This window comes from Lepisosteus platostomus, chromosome 28, assembly GCF_059453375.1.
Source record: "Lepisosteus platostomus isolate fLepPlt1 chromosome 28, fLepPlt1.hap1, whole genome shotgun sequence".
NCBI lineage: Eukaryota > Metazoa > Chordata > Actinopteri > Semionotiformes > Lepisosteidae > Lepisosteus > Lepisosteus platostomus.
Genome location: NC_142638.1, coordinates 10,367,045 through 10,390,427, shown reverse-complemented (window position 1 = coordinate 10,390,427; position 23,383 = coordinate 10,367,045). Strand labels below are relative to the sequence as shown.

At 54.4% G+C, this 23,383-nt stretch overlaps 1 protein-coding gene across 1 annotated transcript in view; it reads right to left on the bottom strand.

Annotated features, from left to right (window-relative positions):
- LOC148638868 (junction plakoglobin a-like) overlaps window positions 1-17,972 on the bottom strand; it is a 29,696-nt gene extending 11,724 nt beyond the window's left edge. The window contains exon 1 of the mRNA XM_088622945.1: window positions 17,817-17,972. The gene's annotated coding sequence lies outside the window, so the exon portion shown is untranslated. The remainder of the gene's footprint in view (window positions 1-17,816) is intronic.
- Between the last annotated feature and the right edge of the window lie 5,411 nt (window positions 17,973-23,383).

The following is a 23,383-nucleotide window of genomic DNA, read 5'->3' as shown; positions in this document are numbered from 1 at the left end:
GCGCTGGGCACTGGGGGTCAGCAAATACCCCCCCCCACTACCTCCGCCCACCAGCCCCCTCTTCCTCCTCCAAGCCCGGGCGCACAGGGGAGAGAGGAATGTGAACGCACACTTTAACTCCAAGATTCACTGAAGGGCATAAGTGAAGCTGCAGGTTGAGTATTGAAAAAGCAAACACCCTGCAAACTTCACAGCTGAAGACCCGTGCTCACCTAAGCTTCCATCAAACTTTAAAAGAAAAGGCCAAGTCGTTACTCATGAAGCCTTACTGAGGCGATCGGAACACGGGGGCCTGAAGGTGCCCTCTGTCGCCCTCTCTGCAGGAGCAGGCAGCGCCTGCGCGCTCCCAATAGCCCAGTGGGAAAGAGCTGAAGTGCCGATCGCAGCCCCACGCCTTCCTGCCTGCTCTACCCTGGAGAACCCTGACCGACACCGGCTCTCTGCGGCAGCTGCATGATGGGAGATGAACAGGACTGCCTCCCCCCAGCGCCCCCTGTCCTGACTGCCCAAGTCTGGCCCGATGCGTGACCTTTGAACCGGGATGCGAATGAAGAGGTTCAGCGTGAGCAGAGCCCATTACGTGTGTGCCAGCTCTGTCATGGAGACTGATCACTCCTTTATTCCCAGAATATTTCCAGATGTGCTTTCACTCCAGCCAGGAACATCTTCAAAATATGACCCACAGTTACGCCCCCCCACAGTCATGGCAGCAGTCACCCCCAAAGTACAGACTGCTGCAGAGCACCTCAGAAGCTCTTCCTCTCACGAGCTCTGGAGGGGAGGAAGAGGAAGTCGGTAGGGTCGAGCCCGTTGCCCCAGCACTGCAGGCGAGCGCCGGGAGAGGAGGCAGCAGTGCAGCGTGCGAGAGCCGTGCGCCAGAGCGCAGCACGGTGCTGTGACACTAGAGCTCACTTAACCTGGAACGAGGGGATTTCCAATGATTCTACAGCTCCTGCTCATTACTGTTGACATATGTAAATGTTTTGCTGTGCTGTACTGTTTATGGAAAAGAACATGTGCAGCTTGAGCTGTCGAATACCACATGTTTATAGAGGGTATAAGGTATCTCTGCTCTGCTTGCCTCACTTTCCCCATGAGTGGCTCATCGGGGTTTCCTGTGCAGCTGAGCTCGGACTACTTTGCATTACAAAGCACAAACCACCCCCGAGCAATCAGCATACTGGTCTTTCCAGTCGCCGACAAGGGAACATTCTTCCCCATGTTGCCGGGCATCTGGCGCCATCTGAATTTACAATAATCAGAATGGAGTTTGCTGCAGAGATGAGCTTTCAAAGTATGTGTTTTGGCTTTATGACCTTGCCCTGCGCAAGCCCAGTACCACCTGCAGGCAAGGTTTCCTGCTCATTTGTGTGCTGGAAGAGATCTTGAAGGGCATGATAACAGCTGGCTCCCAGGCGGCATGTTGGCCCGTCTGGGAGCTGAGGCAGGCGTGGGCATCTTTGTCGGGGGGTCTCGAGGCAGCTGCAGACACCCGATCTCCCGGGAGTCCCAGTTCTGGGAAAGTGGACAATCCAACCCAACAGGATACCCAGGAGAGGAGAGAGAGGACAGAGCGCCAGGACAGGACAGCAGCAACATGCCAATTTGCTCCGTGTTCAGCGAGAGGCCAGGGCGCCCCCCCAGCTCGTCGCTGGCACGGAGAGAAACAATCACGGCTCTGAAGAATCCGCCGAGCGGCTGGGAAAACGGTTCGATGATTCTTGCTGGGAGGCGCAGCGTCTCCCCGATCCAGGAGAGCTGCTGAGAACGTGACCTCCAAACAAACCCCCCCGTGGCTGGCTCCTCCAGAGCAGGCTGGCTGTGGAACACAGCTCCCTGTAAAGTGTGCAGCTTTGTTTTCCCTCTTCTGCTGAAAGCAGTAGTTTAAAAACGTGTGACTTGAGAAAAACAGACTCGGGAATGAATACTTGATCCTCGTCTCTGAAGCACAGCCTTGCGAAAAGAAGGCTGGTGGGCAGATGAAGCCTGGGGTCTTGAAGACCACTGGGGTACACCGGCCCTGCCAGCCCCCCCTGGTCTGGGTTCCCCAGAGCCACAGCTTCCCCTGAGCAGAATCCAAAACCCCCCTGTACCCCTCTTCTACCTCACCGTCACCCTGGCCTGAACTGAACCCCCCTGCACCCCTCTTCTTCCTCACCATCCCGCCAGACTGACTCCACAAAGCAGGAAGTCACAGAGCTGAAAGGGACAAGTTCCAGCTGCTGCCACCAGCAGGCTGCTGATGACCCCCTCTTGTGGATGAGCTTAGTCATGAGGAAACCCACCCCAGAAACCATCATCATCATCATCACCACCACCACCACGATGCTGTCAGGCTCTGTCAGCTGACCAGACAGCAGAGCACATGGAAAACAGCCCCTGGTGAGTTATTTATAACACAAAACTATATGCCATTACCAACAGATTACGCCCCAAAAGATCAAACTTTGCAGAAGCAAACTTTAGGTTTATCTGCGAAGCGACATCATCGGTCGGACAGGACCGCAGGTGGGAGTGGGGAGCGGCTCTGAGCAATCTCCTTTCACGGGGACCTGCACACTCACATGCCTGAGGCCTACAGCTCCTGTCCCACCCAGCGCCCCTCCCTCATGACGGCATCGACACATCCCGCAGCCAGCCGGGCGGCGTGAAACTGCTTCGCCAGCATGTACAAACAAGTCCGGGCTCCCCTAAACCCATCTCCCACAGCCGCGGAGAGAGTCCGGGCTCCTGAGTCACCCCGTGGGCTGGGAGAGTGACTCAGGGCTGCAGCAGCTGTCTCCAGAGGGAGGACTGTGATGGAGGAGGGAAAGGCTCATTTTGCTGATTACTTCTCATGACCTCGTTATGGTCTCTACCGGGCAGAGAAGAGCTCAGGCTGCACAGATACACAGTATATGATCTGCACTCTCTCAGGGCTCTGGGAGTGGAGCTGCACACACAGGACCTGCAGTGACGGAGCAGGCCAGCAGGGGGCTCACAGCGCCCGGCCGCCAGGCCCAGGCATGGGGGAGAGACTGAGACACAGAGAGAAGCCTGCCGCCCGGTGAAATTCTCTCTGCTTGGCGTTTCACTTTTACTTTGCTGAGCTGCAAGACTTTTAAAATCCAAGTGAAAAACCTGGCAGTCCTGCGCTTGTGCTTGCCCAGGGCTGGAGAAGAAGAAAACACCCACCAGTGCAGCAAACCGCTTCTGCAGGAGCTAAAAATGCCACCAAAGGCCCACCGAACCGACAAGAGAGGACACGAAGGACACTGCTGCATGGCCAAGAGACTCCTCTCTCAGCAGGCCTGAGCCCATCGCCATCGTGACGCTGACGGAGAGCGTGGAGCAGAGTGACTTCGTCTCAGTGGCTGAGCAACAGCAGCGGCACCAGTTCTCCCACAGCTTCCTGCAGTCCAGCCTGCTGCAGTTTCTGCCAATCACCCACACTTCACTGCTCCTGCCCCAGTCTCCAGAGCTCTTTCATCGACTGGCTGAAGTGAGACCTCCTGCATGGCTCTTGTTTCCAGGTTTCGATTGCAGAAATCTCTGCCCAACTTCAAATCTGAAATATAAACCACTAAACCACCTTAAACTGTCATCTGACTCCACAGATAATCTCTTACCTCTGGCTGCAGGGAGGACTTGCCAAGTAAAACAGAGTAAGCCATGAAGAAAGAAGACCAGACCTGCCACTGGCCACACCCACTGCATCACCACACCTGCCACTGGCCACACCCACTGCATCACCACACCTGCCACTGGCCACACCAAACCTGCCACCGGCCACACCCACTGCATCACCACACCCACTGCATCACCACACCTGCCACTGGCCACACCAGACCTGCCACTGGCCACACCCACTGCATCACCACACCTGTCACTGTCAATGTTCTCTCGGAATACTGCAGTTAATGATCCGCTTACAAATCACACGAGTCTTAACCAATGAAGAGCTTCATTCTCTGTTTAGAAGAAATGAAAACTATGCACAAACACCACAGTCTGAGTCTGAGCATGCGGCTCCATGGGCCCCCAGTGTTATTTACTGGAAAACCTCAACCAGCACTTTGTACAAGGAAACTTTAAAGAGCAGTCAACAAAACTAACACACCTAAGAAACTATATATGAATAAATGAGGCGGAGCGGTGGCTCTGTGGCTCAGGATCTGCGCCTGTGGCTGGAAGGTTGTCGGTTCAAATCCCGTGGCCGGTAGAGGAATCCTACTCTATTGGGCTCCTGAGCAAGGCCCTTAACCCCAACGGCCAATAAAGTGATCTGATCTGAAACCACATTGCAGACCAAGTTCCAATATTTCTGCTATAAACAGCACCATAGTTTAAGCAGCTGTCCTGTGCTGTTTGTTAGGTGGATAAGAAAGTGCACTTTGATCCTGTCAGAGCAGGAGCAGCTCACACTGGCCTTTACTGGGTTAATCATTGCCCTGTTATCTGCCTCTTGCTGAGGGCACCTCAGGGAGACTCTCCAGTGCTGATAATGGTGGGTGTGTGCTACTGGGAACGGGAGGCTGAAGCAGAACGCAGTGATAAGCCCTTGGCCATTCCCACACTGAGGCCAGCTCTGACTCCGAGCCACACGGAACCTTTATATGGGCATCATCCACAAACCCCAGTCTCCTCAGTCCCTGAGGACTGAACACTGTTCAGGCACCAAGAGCGCAGGCAAGCAGAGGGATAGTCACAGAGACTCCTCAGCCCAGCACGTTTGTCGGAGAACTGTGAAAAGCCGGACTCATTCTGCACAGAGAACAGCTGGAATTTGCAGCTGCTGACAAACAACACACATCAGACCTGCGGGAGACTCGCTAGTCTAACAGACACCAGAACTAATCAAAGAGCTGATCGCGTGCGTCGTCCCTTCGAAAAAAACACCCGCATACATCTCACTGCCAGACTTCGCAGGTCACCTCAAAATATGCACCCGAGCCCAGAGCAGAGCAGGGCGGCACCCTGGCCTGTAGGGGAGTGGGCGAGACTCTCCAGCTCAGCGAGACATTCCACAGGGCCAGCTGAAATCTGCAGGTTCGTCCTGGGGCTCCTGAACACCAGCACAGCACTGCCACACCTGCAGAAGCAGATTTTCTTGAAGGGGAAACGCGCCACTCCCTGTGTGAGCTAAGCAGGTGGAGAGCTTTGAGTGCTCAACAGGCCGCTGGCAGCACAATCTCAGAGAGCTGCTTCTCCTCGCACTCGGCGCAGAGCGAGAGGGGACAGGACAGCAGCAACCAGCCCAGAGGTGAGGAGGCCGAGAAGAGACACCTCACACAGCCCGTCCCACAACTGCACTCACCACAACACTGGCGGAAGCACATGGTCTTCCTTCAAAGCCCTCAGAATTGTCAGCCCTTTGCATGTAGTTCTGAATCAGGCCCAGTCCGGTACTGCAGTGTTTGTCAGCTCCACTTTGTGCTCGGTATTATGTCACCTATATCTGACCTCTGCAGGCTGCTCAGATGGTCTAAATGTGGCCTGACAGTGAGTCATCATCCAGCACAGCCGCGATCAGACAAGCTCAACTGCTAAAGGAAAGAGAGATTCCAATAAAAAACTGCTCATGTTCTGGTTCTTTCCAACATACTGCTCATTAAAATGAAACACTAATTTCCAACCCACAGCTCTATTAATGCTTGATCCTAAGATACCCGACATCCTCTCCGGTCACTGCCGATGGCCATCCTCTGGCTCTGCAGGCTGGATCCCACAGCACTTCAGAAGCAACAACCCTCCCGAAAACAGGAAAGCACAGGCTTTTATCTGAGCCATCTCCTCTCTTCTAACCCCATCCATTAACACCGCTGAAAGGAAAACGCAGTAATGGCTCCTGCGCACAGCAATCAGCCCTCTTCCTGGGCCTGTGCTGACACGCTGGCTATTTGCATCACATATTCCTCATCTGCAATTTGCATTCGCTGTACTTTTCATTCGAGCGAGGGGCAGGACTCTCATTCCGGCTCCTCCACGCTCGTTATCCAAAGCGTGCCAGAACGACTGTTCTGAAATCGTTCTCCAGGTCCTCCTGCCCGCACCTCCTCCTCCGCGCCACGCACCCTGGAACGCGTGTGCTCCGAGGGCGGCAGGATCCGGGAAACAATCTCAAATCGCTCGGTTCCGCCCAGTCCTGTCGCACACGGAGAAGGGAGATGGACAGAAAGCTCATCTGAAGTCTATCAATGCCATAGAAATGGCTCAAACACTCCCAAGAGGCAGAATGGCGTAGATGTGACACCTTCAAGGGGATCTTTAGCGGTGAAGAATACTGGGGAGTTTGAACTGTGATGCGGTGTTTCGCAGAGCCAGGAACAAGCCCGGTCAGTCCACAGGGAGCCTGGGAAGAGCAGCTGCCTCTGGGAAGGAGGTTGTCCTGCAGGTCTGCCAGGCAGGGAGAGTGGAGAGGCACTGCTGCCCACCACAGTCCCCCGACAGCTCCACTGCAGCCCATCGCCATGCAGCAGCAAAGACAGGAGACCGAGATGGAAACTTGGATAAATCAAATGGACGTGATCGCAGCACTGCTGGTGGAATGGGCAGCTGCTGTCCTCCATTAAAACGACGACCCCACTCAGTGGCAGCAGGTCGCCTGTACTGCACAGAGCCAGATCACTGCTCCCAGTTCGCCTGTGACCACCTCCTGCTCCCGGTGGCCATACACAGAAGCTGCAGGCACACTGACTCAACACAGCCCAGTCCCATTACCTTGCCAGCAGGGACAGTGCTGGGTGTGTCCTGTACTGTAGGGGGTGCAGAATCTCTCAAGCACCCGTGATTCTGATGCACTGGAGAGGGCAGATAAGAACACCGACAGTCTGGGAGCAGCTCCCTTCCACTTTCTCACTGTGGCCTGATGAAATCCCAGCATCTCTGAGAGACTGCAAAGGAACTGCGGATCACAGTGCAGCACTAATGGAAGCACCATTAGCACGAGAAGAAAGCACCGCTGGCGTGACGTGGCTCTGCCCTGCGGCCACGCCTCCTGCACTTCTGGGAATGATGGAGAGGAGTTGCTATCAGCCCCTCTTTCGGCTCCACATGCACTGGGACTGGGTTCCAGTTCTAACTGGTCTGATTTGAAGGCGTCTGGGATGAAAAGGGACCATTATCTTTCACATCCGTGTTGATTAAGAGCAGAGAACATGCTTTTCATCTGGAAACACAGGCAGGAAGAAGCTTCCTCACTGCAGCAGGCCTGTGTGCGCCGGAGTGCTCAATCACACAGCAGAAGCAGCCAGTTAGCCACGGTCTCTTCATTCATGGTAACTTAAAACGTGCTAATCGAAAGATTCACATTTGTTTTGGGTTTACACGCTTTTACATAGCACATTACCAAGAAGGCCCAGCTTGAGAGCTGCCGGAGCATTAAAACTGTGGAAGTTTAAGTTTGCATTAGTTTATTAATTCAGGTGGGTAGCTGCGTCAGCATGCGTAGGCTGCAAAGGAACAAGTTATAGGTTTATTCCATGCTGAAAAAAAGAAGAAAGAGAACACAACGTTTCGGCCATGGAGCCTTCTTCAGGTGTGACACCTGAAGAAGGCTCTACGGCCGAAACGTTGTGTTCTCTTTCTTCTTTTTTTCAGCATGGAATAAACCTATAATTAGTTTATTAAGACTATTATTAACCTAATTCGCGGTTAAATACGCCTACAGTGCTGAAACAGTGAATATCACTCCAATCTCAAAGGCTGAAAGAGGGTGTGGGGGTGGGACTTGAAATTAAACACTGCAGGCGCAGGCGGGACAACAGCGAAACCATCCCGGCGGGGCACAGGGATGGGCCTGACGACCGTGAGCAGAGGGCGGACGTGCAGCACGACCAGTCCGAGATCCGGCTTCTTCACTCGTCGTTCACGAGCAGGCGGGCCATCCTGAGCTCACCTGACCCGACCCGCGCGTATATTATCAGGGAGTGGAGAGATTATATAAAAGGAAAACGAAGACATTTGAGCCAAGAAAAACAAACAGGCGAAAAAGAACCTGTTGTTTATTTTGGGTGCATCAGTGGCCTATTGTCTGTTTTATACCCAAGAAGAACCACCCAGGTCACCTCAGTGCTCTAACAGGTCAACCTCTGCCCCGTTTCCCAGAATCCCCCCTCCTCAGAACGGCAGGGAGACAGAGAGAGCAGCCCCCCCATAACCCCCAGGGCAACTGCCCAGGCCGGTCAGAGCACAGAGCAGCTCTCCTGCAGGCACTCGAGCCCCCGGGGGAGCAGAGAGCAGCAATCCAACAAAAATCAACCTCACTCCAGTGCAAAAACAGCCAGAATCCCACAGGGAACCAGAATTCCTGGGATTGTGCTAAGGTTCCGGATGCCTATTCCTTTCTGCTTTTGGGAAGTGTCCAGAATGACTCAATGCGCATTTAATGAAATTAGCTTCAGCCAGTTCAAACAGTCACAAGGCATTAGGGCAACGTCTCAGCGCGTTAACAATCCTGCCGAGCTGCTTCGGGGGGCCAGGGGCTCCCCAGAGCAAGATAGGGAGCCCATACAGCTGCTTCGGCCTGGGGCAGCGGGAGACGTTCGGCCATTCCTGAAATAGCACACTGAGCAGAGGCGCAGGCCCGACGGCCCCACCCAGCCCCCAGGTCTCCAGCCTGAACCCCGGAAGAATGGCGCCCAGAAAGACTGCATCGGGCGAGCCCCAGCCGAGCTCACACAGGAACGAGGGGGCTGTGAAATATAATTCATAATTGCTCACACTTATATAGCTCTTTTCTGGACTCTGCTCAAAGAGCTTTCCAGGTTATGGGGATCCCCTCCACCACCACCAGTGTGCAGCCCCACCTGGATGATGTGCCAGTCCTTTCAACCACACACCAGCTCTCAGTGGGGAGGAGAGCAGAGTGATGAAGCCAGTTCAGAGATGGAGATTATTAGGAGGCCATGATTGGTAAGGGCCAATGGGAAATTTGGCCAGGATGCCGAGGTTACACCCCTACTCTTTTCGAGAAACGCCCTGGGATGTTTAATGACCACAGAGAGACAGGACCTCGGTTTTACATCTCATCCGAAGGACGGCGCCAGTTCACAGTATAGTGTTCCCGTCACTATACTGGGGCATTAGGACCCACATGGACCGCAGGGTGAGCGCCCCCTGCTGGCCCCACTAACACCTCTTCCAGCAGCAACCTCAGCTTTCCCAGGAGTCTCCCATCCAGGTACAGGCCAGGCTCACACCTGCTGAGCTGCAGTGGGCTGCAGGGTGACAGAGCTTCTGGCAATGATGACAAAGACCCTGGGAGAAAGTGTCCTGCAGCCATCGCTAGTACCTGCCGATAACACAGGGCACAGGAGCTCAGCCGGGACAGGCCGGGAGGGATGCCTGTGCACAAGCCATCAGGTTACTTAGCCAAGGACACTTGCAGGAGCCAGGGTGTAGAAACAACACAAGAATCACAGCAGTTCCTGGCAGCCAGCACTTGCAGTCAGAACTGTGTTTAAAATTTGCAGCTGCAGCAGGAGCTGGGTTGCACTGTGTTCAACAGACTGAGTATCTGACAGTAATTAAATCTGATGTTGTGGAGGGGGGTGGCTCTAAAAATACTCTCTACTACTGATTTTACAGTTTGCTGCGAGGGCACTTAACACAGACATTCTCTCTCAGGATGGTGGAGGGGGATTTCACCCTAGTCTTTATTTCCACATGTATCCTTTTTGATCGACTGTGGTTTCTCCTGGGCCGTTCTGGGCCCAGAAAAGCAGTCCGCCGTCCAGCACGCTGGCCCGTTTCCCTGGGTTGAGCAGATGGCCCGGAGCTCTGGGATCCGTTTCTCTGCACAGCTGCAGAAGTGGAACCCAGCTGTCTGCAGCTGTTTGCTGCTGCTGCCGCAGCAAAGCAATCAGTGACCCGCTGGGCCAAGCCTGAGCACCAGGGAGCTTAACAACCTTGAAGCCCCCTGGCTAACGAGCACACACAGGGAGCATAGGGAAGCAGATAAATGAAAAGAGAGTGAGGAGGAAAGTAGGGATGAACCGATGGATGGAGAGACACAGACGGACAGGAGTTGCAGAACAACAGCAGGAATGTCTAAGTCCAAGTGCATCTTCATGCCAGATGAGGGGCCTGCTGAGTTTCGGCCAAGTAGATAAGTGAATCAGCACGAGCGAAGCCCACGCCACGAGACACCGCGGGCACTGGAGCGTGGCAGAGCGGACAGGCCCGCGCCGGGTGGCACAGCCAGACCCGGCCCTGCGCTTCGCAGGTGATATGCATGAGTGTCTCCCGGGACAGAGCCAGGACGACAGCTCATGAATTCTTCAGGGGAATGTGGGCGCTGGCAAGGGGACAGGGGCAGGAGCACAGCTTTTATTCTCTCAGACAGTTAACCAGCTGCTGGCAGCGGGGAGCCCAGCCGCCCTGCCGCGGTCTCACACACTGGAGCTCATCGCCGCGCACCGCAGGAGAACGGGAGCTCAGATCCCCCTTGGAGGACCCAGGAGGCGAAGCAGAAACTAACTAGTAATAAATAGAATATAAAGGAACAAGTAATAGGTTTATTCCAGGCTGAAAAGAGAAGAAAGAAAACAATGTTTCGGCCGTGGAGCCTTCTTCAGGTGTGAGTAAAAACCCGAATAAACAGAATACATCCTTACAAACTGCTTCACCCGGGTAATGGGATGCTTAAAAGATCCAATCCCAGGAAAACTCCACTGCACAGCAGTTTAAGCCATTCCAGGATTTACCAGCCGCATAAACCACACTGAGCTCGTCAGGCGAGTTGATGACTTCAAGCTCCACAACCACCCCAGGCCCTCAGGACACAAGTGCACTTAGGACTGACAACAGGAAGCTCTTCTCTCACACAGAGAGTGAGGGAGCCGGTCTAGAGCAAGCCCAGCACTTTCGCACAGAGAGCCGGTCTAGAGCAAACTAGAGTTTGCAAGTCAGGAAAAGCTGCTTTACAGTCTCCTCTCATTTGCAACCACTGTAACTGTATGCTTCTAGAAATGAAAGCGAAGGTCCCAGCACCTGAAACTGGTAGCAGAACACCTATTCTCATCTGTCCACCCCCCACCTTCCAGAGCAAAGCGTTTCTCATGCTGGTCTGTGGACAGAACCCCCTCCCACCAGAAGATGAAGCTCTCGTCTGTTCTGCTGTCAACTCGAACCCCAGAAACGCAGAGACAGGGGTGCTTGAACCCCCTGCGTGTCCTGGGTACAGACACGCCCCAGGATGCCAGGGGGACTCGCACACCCAGCAGGGCATCTAGGGGACGTGAAGAAAGATGAGGGCAGAAGTGTATGGGAATCAAACAAAGGGAGAAATATTAATTTGGCATTCTGACAATTCGCACCCATCGCCACAGGGGCCTGGGAACCAGGAGGAGAGGTTTTGTTCTCCTGTCCTCTTTCCACGAACAGGCCCTCCTCCCCAGCAAACGGAGGTAAGAGAGAGACTCCAGGGACAGTCAGCACGGAACGAAGACACTTTCAGACTTTGAAATACAACTTGTAAGAAAACACATGCTCACATGAGGCACGGCAGCCAAACATGCAGGAGTTCCAGTCCACAGCTCTCTGCAGAACCCTGCTCCAGCCAGAACCGGATCATTTAATTGACATCTTTCAGGATGTGTGTGTTAGTTATACAGCAGTGGAGAGCCTGGGCTGGCTCAGAGTAACCCAGCCCCAGGTCTCCTCCAGCTCAGATAAGAGTTTATCTCCATGTTACCGGAAAGTCGGATCATTACTAATTGGGTTTCTGATGTTGGGAAACGAGCAGCGGTGATAATTTTATCATTGTGAGCAGGAAATGATGTTTCCACTGGATCACAATGGCCAAACAGGTCTGGGAGGGGAGGCACTCTCAGGTCGAGGCAGACATGGAGCTGGGGGGCTGCGAGAGAGGAGGGGCAGAGATTTCCAAGGAGCTTTATCGAAAGGCGCGGGGGTTTGGAGGGTCATGCAAATACAACTCGCACACCTCCCGCCCTCAGCTCAGCACTGGGAAGGACTGGGAAGAGCTGCACTCCAGAGCCAAAGGAATTGAGGGCTGGGAGACCCCAGAGGCACAGAGGACAGAGAAGAAGAGCACGAGAGCACTGAGCGCCTTGAGTGAGAGAGAAGCTGAGTGGTGCTGAGTGGAGCTGGCAGCAGGCTCAAGATCCTGACTGGAGCCCATGAGAGCCGTAGGGTTTAATACACGCAAAGGCACTCGCTGTCGCACAAAGCACAGTGCGCGTCCTCACACCCCTCGCCACGCCTGGGGTCCCTCTGTCCGGCACCTCTGTCTAAGAGGCAGTTGTCCAGCTACAACTCCACCAGCAAAGCACCCAGCCTGTCCTCCTCCGGAGGGATGTGACTGACCCTCGGAGCTCTCCCGTCACTCCGATTCAGTCGCCCGCTGTCTGTCCCGGCCCCTCCCCACATCCGCAGGAAGAGCTCTCACGCGCTCCTTCCAAGTTTTCCGCCGGGCTGGGATTCACGGTGCGAGGGGGGCTCTGCATGCCAGGCCAGAGGGCTCACGGCTTGTCTAAGGGGTCCCGAGTCCTCGTGTCTAAAAGGGGCCGGCGGCTCAGCTGATCCAGGTCTCCACACAACGGAAGCGTCTCCGTTACATCCATTAGTCGATTCCCAACCATCAGAGGCCAACGAGCAGACACTAATTAGGCCAGTCATGCTTTCTAGCAAAAATCAATAGGGCTCCTCTGACAATCCTGGGCTTTCTCTTTCTAATGTTTCACAAAGCAGCGACCTTCACTTCCAAACGCTCCGTGCAAAGGAAGTGAGAGGCGGTTCCGGGGAACACAAACCACAACCAGCACAGCCAGAACCTCAGACGCAGCAAATTAAGCTTAATTACTCCCCCACTGCTGGAGCCAGAGCAGCTCAGCGAACGGGTCTGTGGCTCCATTCTAAAACAGCGGATGTGCGTGTGAAGGGCAGAGGGCACCCGCTGTGTGGCATGCTGTGCTGTCAATGCTGGGTGATGCGGCCGCGCTGGGTACAGCTGTCAGCACCCATGGTCTCGGACAGAGAACAGCAGCCCACCGACGCACAGCTTGTGTCCGATACCTCCTGCCCGTACAGTCCCCAACGTGGCCCCCAAACGCCCCCGATGTCTCCTCACAGCATGTACAATGTAAAGACTTTTCAACCTTTAGAAACCACATTTCTGTCTTAAACTGGGAGGCCCGAGAGTGTCCAGACCCATTATGCACTGTCCGCTAGGATTTTGCTGTCCTCCACAGGACGTCCCGGGGAAATCAGGCTGTACCATTTCCTTCAGGGGAGGGAACTGTGGGGAGCCCCACGTTTACCCAGAGGTGCAACAGATACTGTGCTATCCCCCCCTTCATTTGCTACAATAGTGGACCAACCTACAAGTGCTGCCGGTTCACCTGGGAGAGCTGCTGGCAGCCCTGAGGTCTTGTGCTCTGGCCACAGGGAACAGAGGGCTAGAGAGACTGACATCTCAGGGTCCGAGAAACAGAGGAGGACGAGGTCATGAGTCTGGGTTCTGATTACCAGCATCAACAGGCATTCATTTGGGTGCAGCTTTAAAACCCCTACGGATTAGCCGAGCGGCGCTATGTTAATCTGGGCTGAGAAGACTGCTGCTCCCAGATAAGGAGATTCCCCAGGGCTTTGTTCATGGTCCGATGGGGATTAGACGATCTGCTATTAAAGCTGCACCGAGCTCTGGGGAGGGGTGGCGACACGTCACGGAGGAGCCCGGGAAGGTGCAGCCAACAGCAGACCCCTCCATGGCTCCCGAGAACCCGTCTCCTCCCAGTTTAAACCAATACCCCGCCGGACATAAAAACCACTCTCCTGGCCATGAAATCCACAAACGCGGTTTTCTTTCCCTGAGCTTTCAGGCCGACACAAGCGCCTGGAGGCCGGCACGTCCCCCGCGGGTCTCTGTGAGAGAGCAGGCCCTGGCTCCGGGCTGAAGCGCCGAGATATCACCCGCCTGCCGGGGAGGGCGTCTGGAGCGCTGCTCGCAGAGGGAGAGATTAGCGCTCAATGGCCAACACGCACATCTGCACCGAGAGGCTCTGCTGGAGAGGGGATTTGCTGAATGGGACTCCTAAAAGCAGTGACACAACCTATTAAACACAGCAATTAAAAAACGACAGCCCTGTTAAGGAGCTCATCTGCCCCGCCACCCCCACACACACACACACACACACACACACACACACACACACACACACACACACACACACACACACACACACACACACACACCACATTTGCTGAACGGAGAAGTGTATTTAATAGCCGACAGCCTCCTAACGCTGGGCCATACCCAGGAGCCCCTGCAAGACAGAAGGTCTGTGCAGAAAATAACAGGCAGCAGAGGTGACCCCAATCCTGGCAGGGAACATGGCCCCCGCCAGCCTGCGCCCCACCACTTGCTGCACAGCAGTGTCTCCCACTTTGCAGCAGAGCTTGCCTTTCCAGACTTCACCCCGCTTTTACCACGCACTGCACGGTGATTTTACCACAGTACAGACTATAAGCACAAGCCCTAGGGACTTCAGTGCCCCAGGCTTCACCAGACCTCACTAACGAGCAGAGTCATGCCAGGATTGCCATGGCGGAGTAATGATTTAATTAATGCAATTAAGTTGGATCGGGTAGCCCAAAGACGAGCCGAAACAGCAGCTGGTGTCCACGAGCCCTGGCCTGTTCCCGCCACACTCCAGCAGGCTCTGCTGAGGTTCTGGTCTGCCGCGCCCCATAAAGAGCCGCCCTCCAGGCTGGGACAGGGCTTCACCTCCAGCGTCACCTTCAACACGCGTCAACAGACCCGCCGACGCACAGGAAGAATGATGTACAGTAGCGCAGGGCTTGATGGAGCCCGCACGGGGAATTAAGAAGCTTTTAGCGTCACTGTGCTCATATCCAAGCCTCCCCTGAAAAGATCTGTGCAGTTTTATTCATTTAAACTGGCAGCCCTGGGAAATATTAACCTATATAGAGCGAAGGGGCCTGCTGTCAGCCGCGCTTGTCCTGCAGGAGGACCTGGCGAGTCTCACAGTGACAGCTGTGGCCTCCCCTCCCGCGCCGGCCCGCTGACTGCAGCCTCAGGCCAGCTGACCGGCCGAGACGTGGCTTCAATGTGAAACATTGAGCTGCTTGGCCACCTTCTGAAAACCGCTGAGAGCCACTCCGCTGCTCTGGAGAGGCTCCGATCGGGGGGCTGACCAGCACCCCCGCAGGGAAGGAGCCGACACCTGGAGTCTCGCCAGCCCTGGCTCGCCTCGGTCACAAACGATGTGAATCCGAAACCCGACTGCGACTGCAAGCTGCTGGACACCGTGCCCACGAAGGCTCACAGACACTGAGCGAGTGTGAGCGCTGTGTCCCAGCTAACAGTGGGATGAAATCGCTGTGTGACTGGACATGCCTCTCCTGTCTCTGCTGACGATATCAAGGCACAGTGCAGAGCTCCCCCTCCCCCGAGAGGAATCAAGCCCGCAGCTTGCTTCCTCTCTCCATCCTCCTCCTCGCTCCTGAAGAACCCGCGGCTCTGGGGGTCCCCTCGCACAGCTGCTCAACAGGGAAGAGACGAGCTCTCTCGCGCACGTGGGGGAGATCAAACCGCTGCAACAGGGGCAGAGGGCACCTGGGGCCCCCGAACCCACAAACTGCCTCACTGAGCCCACTGCTTCTCCTGGGCAAGAGGAGCCATCAGCATGACACCTCAGATCAGATCACGTCATTGGCCCTATACAATTTCTTGTATCAGGAATTTCTTTTCACAGACCCCAACTTGCTCTCCATGAGACACACAGATGGGGAGAGAAGCTGGGGGTCAGAGCGTAGGGTCAGCCATTGTACAGCGCCCCTGGCACAGCTGGGGTCAAGGGCCTTGCTCAGGGGCCCAATGGAGTAGGATTCCTCTGCCGGCCGCGGGATTTGAACCGGCAACCTTCCAGCCACAGGTGCAGAGCCATCGCACCTGCCCCACAGAACAGCGGGCATGCCAGCAGTGGGCTCAGCAGCTGTCCCCCCACAGTACAGACCAGCGCCCCCACAGGTGCAGAGGGAGATCGGTCCCTGGAGGAAGCCTGTCAGGCCATCCCACCAGCACCGGGACTGGAGCGCGACAGGACAGGGTCGCTCCTTCCTCCCAGCGCAAGAGGCAGGCAGGCAGGCTCTGCTGTGGCCGCGGAGGGTCAAGAGTTCACAGCTGCCTCCTGCCTCACCGCTCTCTGTGCCTCCGCAGCCCCCGGTCGCTGCTCTGGAGGCGCCGACTGCAGCTCCACGATGGAATGAGTGGAATGCGCCGCCCCCTCGCGCAGAGGGTCCTGCCAGCCTCACAGCATCGGATCTCCGACTCGAAACGAAACAGGCTCGATTTAAGGACTTCACCACCCCTCAGTGAGGAGCCCCTGCGCGCTTCGCTCTCGTCACTCGTCAACAGCCCGTCCGAGCTGGCGGACCTTCCGCGTCAACAAGACCAGGTCGACACCTTCCCCCGCCCCGCAGGCGCCGAGACTCCCGTCTAAGGTGGACAAGTCTGGACGGGTTTATAATCGTGTAATCACTGCGTACAGAGAAGAGGAACGCTAACCGGGGGAGCCCGCACCACTGGTGTCGCTGAAGGTTCAAACCGCCCCAGAGCACAGAGGGGGACGAGTAACAGAACCGGCGAGGGCGGGAGGTCCGGTTCGGGGACGGTCTGCCGCCCGTGGGGGTGGGGCTTGTTTACATTGCGACCAGCCCGGCCGCTCGGAACAGCCGCCCCTACCGTCAGCTCCACCAAGAGCCGCAACAACGTGCAGGCGCTCACGACAAAGGCGGAGAAGCGGGGGGCATCACACTGGAATCAGAACCGAACCCCTTAGGGCTGGACGACTTATGCACAAGATAAACTGGAGACTTCAAAACTGCGGGTGATAATGTAGTGCGACTTATTAAAGGGACTGGAAATTCACACGTCAAATGTCGCTAATCAGTCGGGAAAAGCCAGGGGAAGTTGACAAAATGTAACTTCTGTGCGGCGGCGCCCCCCTCCCCGGGAGGCAGGGAGAGGCGCGCTTCCGTCTGCACCAGTGCTCGCCCACCCCCCCCCCCAGCTGCTCCCACAATTGCTCACCGCGACGGGTGGGCGCGCCTCACCGCCCGGAGCACACGGGTGTGCGCGGCAGTCCGGACAGGAAGAGCCGCCCAGCTCAAGCACAGCCACACAATGAGGACTGCTCGGCAGAACCGAACTGCGGAGCGCAGCCAGGGACGAGCCCAACAAACTCCGGTGTAGTAGGGGAGAGCTCCCGCCCTCGGTAAACCGCGCATCGTAACTCTTCCAGCTTATTTCTGCTCAACACGTCGGATCGCCGCTCAGACTTACAATGTTGCAACTTTCTCCAGCTGTGTGGACCGGGAAAACTCCCCGCACACACCAGCTGCCCACGGCCCGGCAGCACCCCACCTGTCTCCCAAGAAGAGCCGAAACAGCTCCCATTCAGACACGGAGTCTCGCCTGTAGCTGCACAGTTACTGGCCATCTTAATGCTCAAGGCAGTGACAGCTGCCGAGACCGTCCTCAAAGTTTCCACACACCGGCGCAACATTTTCTTTCTCCTTCTCGGAATAATAACACGAGCGACACCCTGGATAGAGATTGCACTGGAAAAGGAGACAGACACCGATAAGCAACACGTCCACATTGTCCGAACAGCAGGCTGAAAACAAACACCGTTCCCACATTTCAACAGACTGCAAGCAGCCGCATCAGGGAGAAACTGGGAAGCCCGAGCCCCTACCGAAGCGCTCGCACAGAAGTACAGACCGCATCCTCGTTTAGTACAAACACTGGCCGTCGCTCAGGAGAAAAAAGACAGTTAAACATTCTCTACCTTTGAAAAAAGATAGTCGATCTCGTCCGTGAATCCAGGAACTCGGCGAACGGGGTAAAAAAAAAGTTTGTTGCACAGCGTTTCCGCCACAAATCCCCACAACCACCAGACTCCGGACTCGACTGAACAATAACCGAGAGACAGCGACGCTCTCCTCCAGACACCGCCCACACTGCCTCGGCCCGCCCACGGCTCGGAATCCGTGCGCCCATTGGGCGTTAGGGCAGTAAGGGTGTGTCCCAGCGCTAGATGAGTGGCAGGAACGTGGCCAATCGCTCTTAAGATAAAACCAGCGGAGCGCTCAGTCTTGATGTCAATCATCTCTGCTCAATAAAGACCCGCCCTTCAAAGCTTTTCATTGGTTGCTGGCGTGTGGGGGCGTGCACGGGGGGGGGGGGGCGTGTGTTACACAAGGCGTTGTCACCTCTCTCCACAATGCCCCGCCCCCTCGTGTTTTTCTCTCGTGAGATCAGGATACCTAGCAAAGGTAAAGTGGAAATGAGCCACACCTGTGTGACGTGATGAAACTGTGCCCAGACAGGTAGTGAGTCACAGGCCTGCTGGTAAATGAACACAGTCTCAACGCCATTAGTACTGCCCCTTGTTATCACGAACAAGACTTACGACCTTATGAACACTTCAATATGACCTTTATCCGCTTGTGTTGACCAGAAACTTTGAGGTCGTGTTTTCTGCCCCGTGCTGAAGAGAGATGAAACTCGTGCTCCCAGCAAAGCCAGTCCCCAGGGCTCGCGCTGGGACTGCGGCTCCGGGATCGAGGGCAAAAGCAACGTATTGAGCTTTTTGCTTAAATGAGGAAGAACTGCTAGAAATGAATTTAAACAAATTGCATGCGAAGGCAAACCATACGTTGAATAGATCTGCTAATTCAAATAATGCTCGTCAATGAAAAAAAAAACAAATAATCCATTGATCCGTTCTCTAAGCATATTATCCAGTTCAAGGTCGTGGGGGAGCCCGAGCCTATCCCAGCAGGCAATAGGCACGAGGCGGGGTACACCCTGGACAAAACACCAGTCGATTGCAGGGCACGCACAGACACACTCACACTAGGGCCAATTTTCCCAGAAGCCAATTAACCTTCCAATATGTTTTTGGACTGTGGGGAGGGAACCAGAGTACCTGGAGGAAACTCACGCGATCCTGGGGAGAACATACAAACTCCACACAGACAGCACCCCAGGAATCCAGGGCCAGAGCTCTGCCCTCAGGAGTTCTGTAACAAATAAGTTTATTGCTAGAGTCTAAAATAAAACAAAGTGAACAATACAGTTTTCTGCACACAAAGTCCTGCTCCATTAGTTTTTTTTGTACAAAGCATTAAGATCACTTCATTGGCCCTATACAATTTCTTGCATTGGGAATTTGTCTTTTCGCAGACCCCAGCTTGCTCTCCATGAGACACACAGACAGGGAGAGAAGCTGGGGGTCAGAGCACAGGGTCAGCCATTTATACAGCACCCCTGCAGCAGCTGGGGTTAAGGGCCTCACTCAGGGGCCCAACAGAGCAGAGTAGGATTCCTCTTGGGATTTGGGATTTGAACCAGCAACCTTCCAGCCATAGGCACAGATCCTTAGCCACAGAGCCACTGCTCCACCCAAACATAATGAATTAACACCTAATAATCCACTCGGGATACAGACTGACACTGGTCCCGCCCTGGAGCTCACAGACAGCACCCTGCCCTGCAGCCTCTGCCCTGGTTCACAGGCTGCAGCTGACAGGTGTGGCGTGGGAACGTCAGGCCCTGGCAGGTGTGGCCCTCTGTGTTACCTGTGCGGAGGCTCTCACTTGAGTTCTCATTCCCGGAGAAGAGAGGCTTACTCAGCAACAGTGCTTGACAGGCACGTTTTCTCAGTGCTCTGGTAGAGGACACAAAGACCCTGATGTATTTGTTACTGCTGAGTAACAAATGAGCCGAACATGGCTCGAATATTGGTGGGTGTTCATTTTTAGCTCTATCTGCCCGTGTAGCAGAATTCTTCATTTAGCTTTAAATGAAGAGAGAGATAACAAGAACGAGGCTAAAGAAAGAAAAATAAGAATACAGGTCCTGCAGAAATTAGAGAAGGACTATAAATATCTTGTCTCGGGATTCTTCGCTCTGCTTTCTGCTTGAGCTGGGGGGGCAGCTGCAGAGAAAGCAGATCTTTTTGGGGCGCAGGGGCAGCAGGTGCCAGCAAGGGGACTGCCTGTCAGGGAACAGGCTGACGAGGACTCAGGAGCTCAGCAGGGCCGGGAGCATCAGTCCAGGGTTGCTGGGTCTGCTCCATGACCCTCCTTCAGACCAGTCCCCTGCACTGCAGGCCGGAGAAGAGCTTACTGCCCCCAGCCCTCCTCTGCACCCCCGGAGCCTGCCGTGTGGAGCCGATGTGCTGCTGGCCCGAGGCCTGAGTCCTGAGCTGTTGAGTATCTCAGGCCACTGGCGTCCTGCTGCTGCCTCAGGGCTAATGACAGTGTGTGCAAGAGCTGCCTTTCCTGTTAGAAAAACAGGCCTGCGGAGATTTTCATTATTGTGTCCTTCCTTTGGCTTTTGAGTGAGCATGCACGGTCTTTCGTTGTTTGTGCAATAGCTGCTTTCCGCTGGCCTGGCCCTTATTTATTTCATCTGTTTGTTTATTCCTCCTTTCATCTGTGTTCAGTTTGACTGAGACGGTGATGGAAGTAAAGTGGCCTTCTGGCAGATCTAGTGAAATTACTCACGACGCAGGACCCAGAAGCCCTCTGCGGCTATCACAACCTTTTGAAAAGAGATGCATCAATTATTCTTAGACCCCTTCAGCTATAAAGAACAGCAGCTCTGCTCTCTGCTAATTTCTCTGCACATAGAGGTTTAAGAACCACCTAAAAAAGATAATTAGAAGAGAATAGATTAGACACCATATAGAGATTTTTTATTATTCTAATTTGTTCTTAAAGCAGCAAAAGGGAGAGGTGGAAATTAATTATCTCTTAAGCACACTGTGCTGAAAGCCAGAGAACAAGCTTCTGAAAGGAATAAAAAGCTTTTGTTTAAAATCTTAAATTAGTACTAGAGTGCTGGGGCTTCCATGCTTCTAATTTAATTGTGAATTCTATGAGAATTTAACTCACTTAAATCTGAGGCTATCATTTCAGATCTGTTTGGGTGTCTCCAAACTGGGATCGAGACTGGACAGACCGGCTTTTCACACCTGACCTGTGTCACGAGGCTGCTGTGTTTCTCTAGCGTGGGGAGGGGGCTGAGCTTGGGCGATTCTTGCCAAGCTTGACTGGACCTGACTGAGAACATTTTCCCAAGTGTGGCCACAGTGGGGACACTACTGCCCCCCCCAGCCTTCTTTTTCTAAGGGTACATTGAAAGTAAAGGTGAAGTCCATCTCAGGGGCACCCCAGTATCTGGGAACCCCAGAGAACCCCCCGGACTACGCTGGCTGTGCAGCGTCAGGGTGTGGCTGGCCACAGACGTGCTGTCACTGCCCCAGTGACAGTTGCTGGTGACGGAGCAACGCTGACTGGCCCCTGCAGCGGCCCGGAGGAGCCCTGCTGACTGAACTGCGTCCGTGCTCTGGGCTGCTCAAGGAGGAGGACCTCAGGGCGCTGTGTGGTACAGAACAGGTTGAGCAACACTGATCTGCTTGAGTCCACAGCCAGCTGGCAGGCAGTCAGACAGTCAGGGTGCTCCAGCGCCCTGCGCCAGCGAGGCAGATGTTTCCAACTGGGCTCCGTCCTGGAGGAAACAGTGCTTCCCATTGCAGGGTTGTTCTCCGAGGCTGGGTGCACTGTATGCAGACAACAGGAGAGCAGGATATTGTCTTGGGGAAGGATCTGGGGGGTCTGTATGAGTGGAGTAGCATCAGGGGGCGAGAGCAGGGAATTAGTTTTTATACACAACAGAGTTCATTGATCCAGAAGCTCCGCAGCTCTCAGGCAAGGCGGTCTGGTCTGTACGCCCGCGCCAGGAGCAGTGTGCGTGACACAGAGAGCCTTTCCCCGCGCAGGGAGAGGGAAGAGCCGAGCCACCGGAGAGCAGAGCCGGGTCTCTGGTGCTGGCGGGCTGGGCGCTGCTGACCAGAACCCACCTGTACAGGTCACTGCCCAGAGCTCACTTCAGTATTCCCAGTCCAGAGTTGATCAAATTGAGAAACAGGGTACTGCTGTTAAGATGTCTGTATTGCTAAAGACAGTTACATCTCATATAAATCAGTGTCATTTTTAATACAATTAATTTAATTGCATGAATAACCATCTCTATCTGCATCAATTGTCTACACTCATGCCCCATGTTGCCAAGTTTGGAATAACAGATTTAAGGGTCCAGATTTTGAGCTTCTGACTTTGTACCTCTGATTTGTACTCTACACATCCTCCCCAGGTAAGACTGAAAAGGATCACTGCTCTCCCTGAGTCAGGTTTGTTCTGGGAATCAATCAATCAATCAATCAATCAATCAATCAGTCTGGCAGGCAATCCTCAGAGCTGATAATTAAAAGTTAAAGAACCACTGAAAGACACTGAAATACACTTTACAGTCTGGGAGCGTATTCTCAGCTTGGAATCAAAAAAAGACTCCAGGCCTCAAATCACACCCCAGCACAAGACTTTTGTTTTCTGTTTCTCTTTCTGGCTGAGGTCTGTCACCGGGGTCCTGCAGTGTGAACCCGCTGTCCCGGCCAGGAAGCCCTCCTTCTGGACCACCGAGAACGTATTACTCCACACTCCGCACTCCACAGGGAAACATTCCCCACGCACTCTGAAACTATACCGCATGTGTTGTTATTGGGCAGCATGACAAAACATTTGCATGACCCTTACAAATACCTGCTGTGGTGCAGTGTGGTGCAGTGGAATCAAGTGCAGACGGGGGTGTGTGTGTGTGGTGGGGGTTACATCGTACCTCAAATCACAAAGTCTGGTGGACACTCAGGAAAACTCATTCCCCACTCTCGCCCCCTGACGCTACTCCTCTCATACAGACCCCCCAGATCCTTCCCCAAGACAATATCCTCCTCTCCTGTTGTCTGCATACAGCGCACCCAGCCTCAGCGCGGCTGGAGAAAATGAGCTCTGTGCCATCTCTGTGAGGGATTCTTCCTAATGTGGTGGTTGCACTGCAGTTAATTAAATCCAGAATCCTGCACGCAAACACCAGCGATTCTATGAAGTGTGATTTGCATTGAAAGTATGTCAGCTGCAGTGGGACTGAGCTCGGCTCTGGTGGTGGCTGAGCCAGAGGGGGCAGATTCCAAACGTCCTGCCTGCTGCTTCACTCATGTTGCTTTTCCTGCAGCTATGAAATCAGACAACGGCTTCAAGCCACACAGATCCTCAACTGGCTCTAGTGGGTTTTGAAGGACCTCTATGTGTCAGGAACTGTCACATTTTCTGACTGTTTTACTGGATACACAAGCCCAAGAAGATCAATTAGGAAGCAGATACTTGTTTTTAGTTTGGCACTTTCAGGTCAGTGATCCTGCGCGGGGACTGTAAGTACAATGTAGCAGGTCAGATTACCGAGCAGCACCAGGCTCCTCCACGTGGCCAGGCCCAGGTCCAGGGAGCCCAG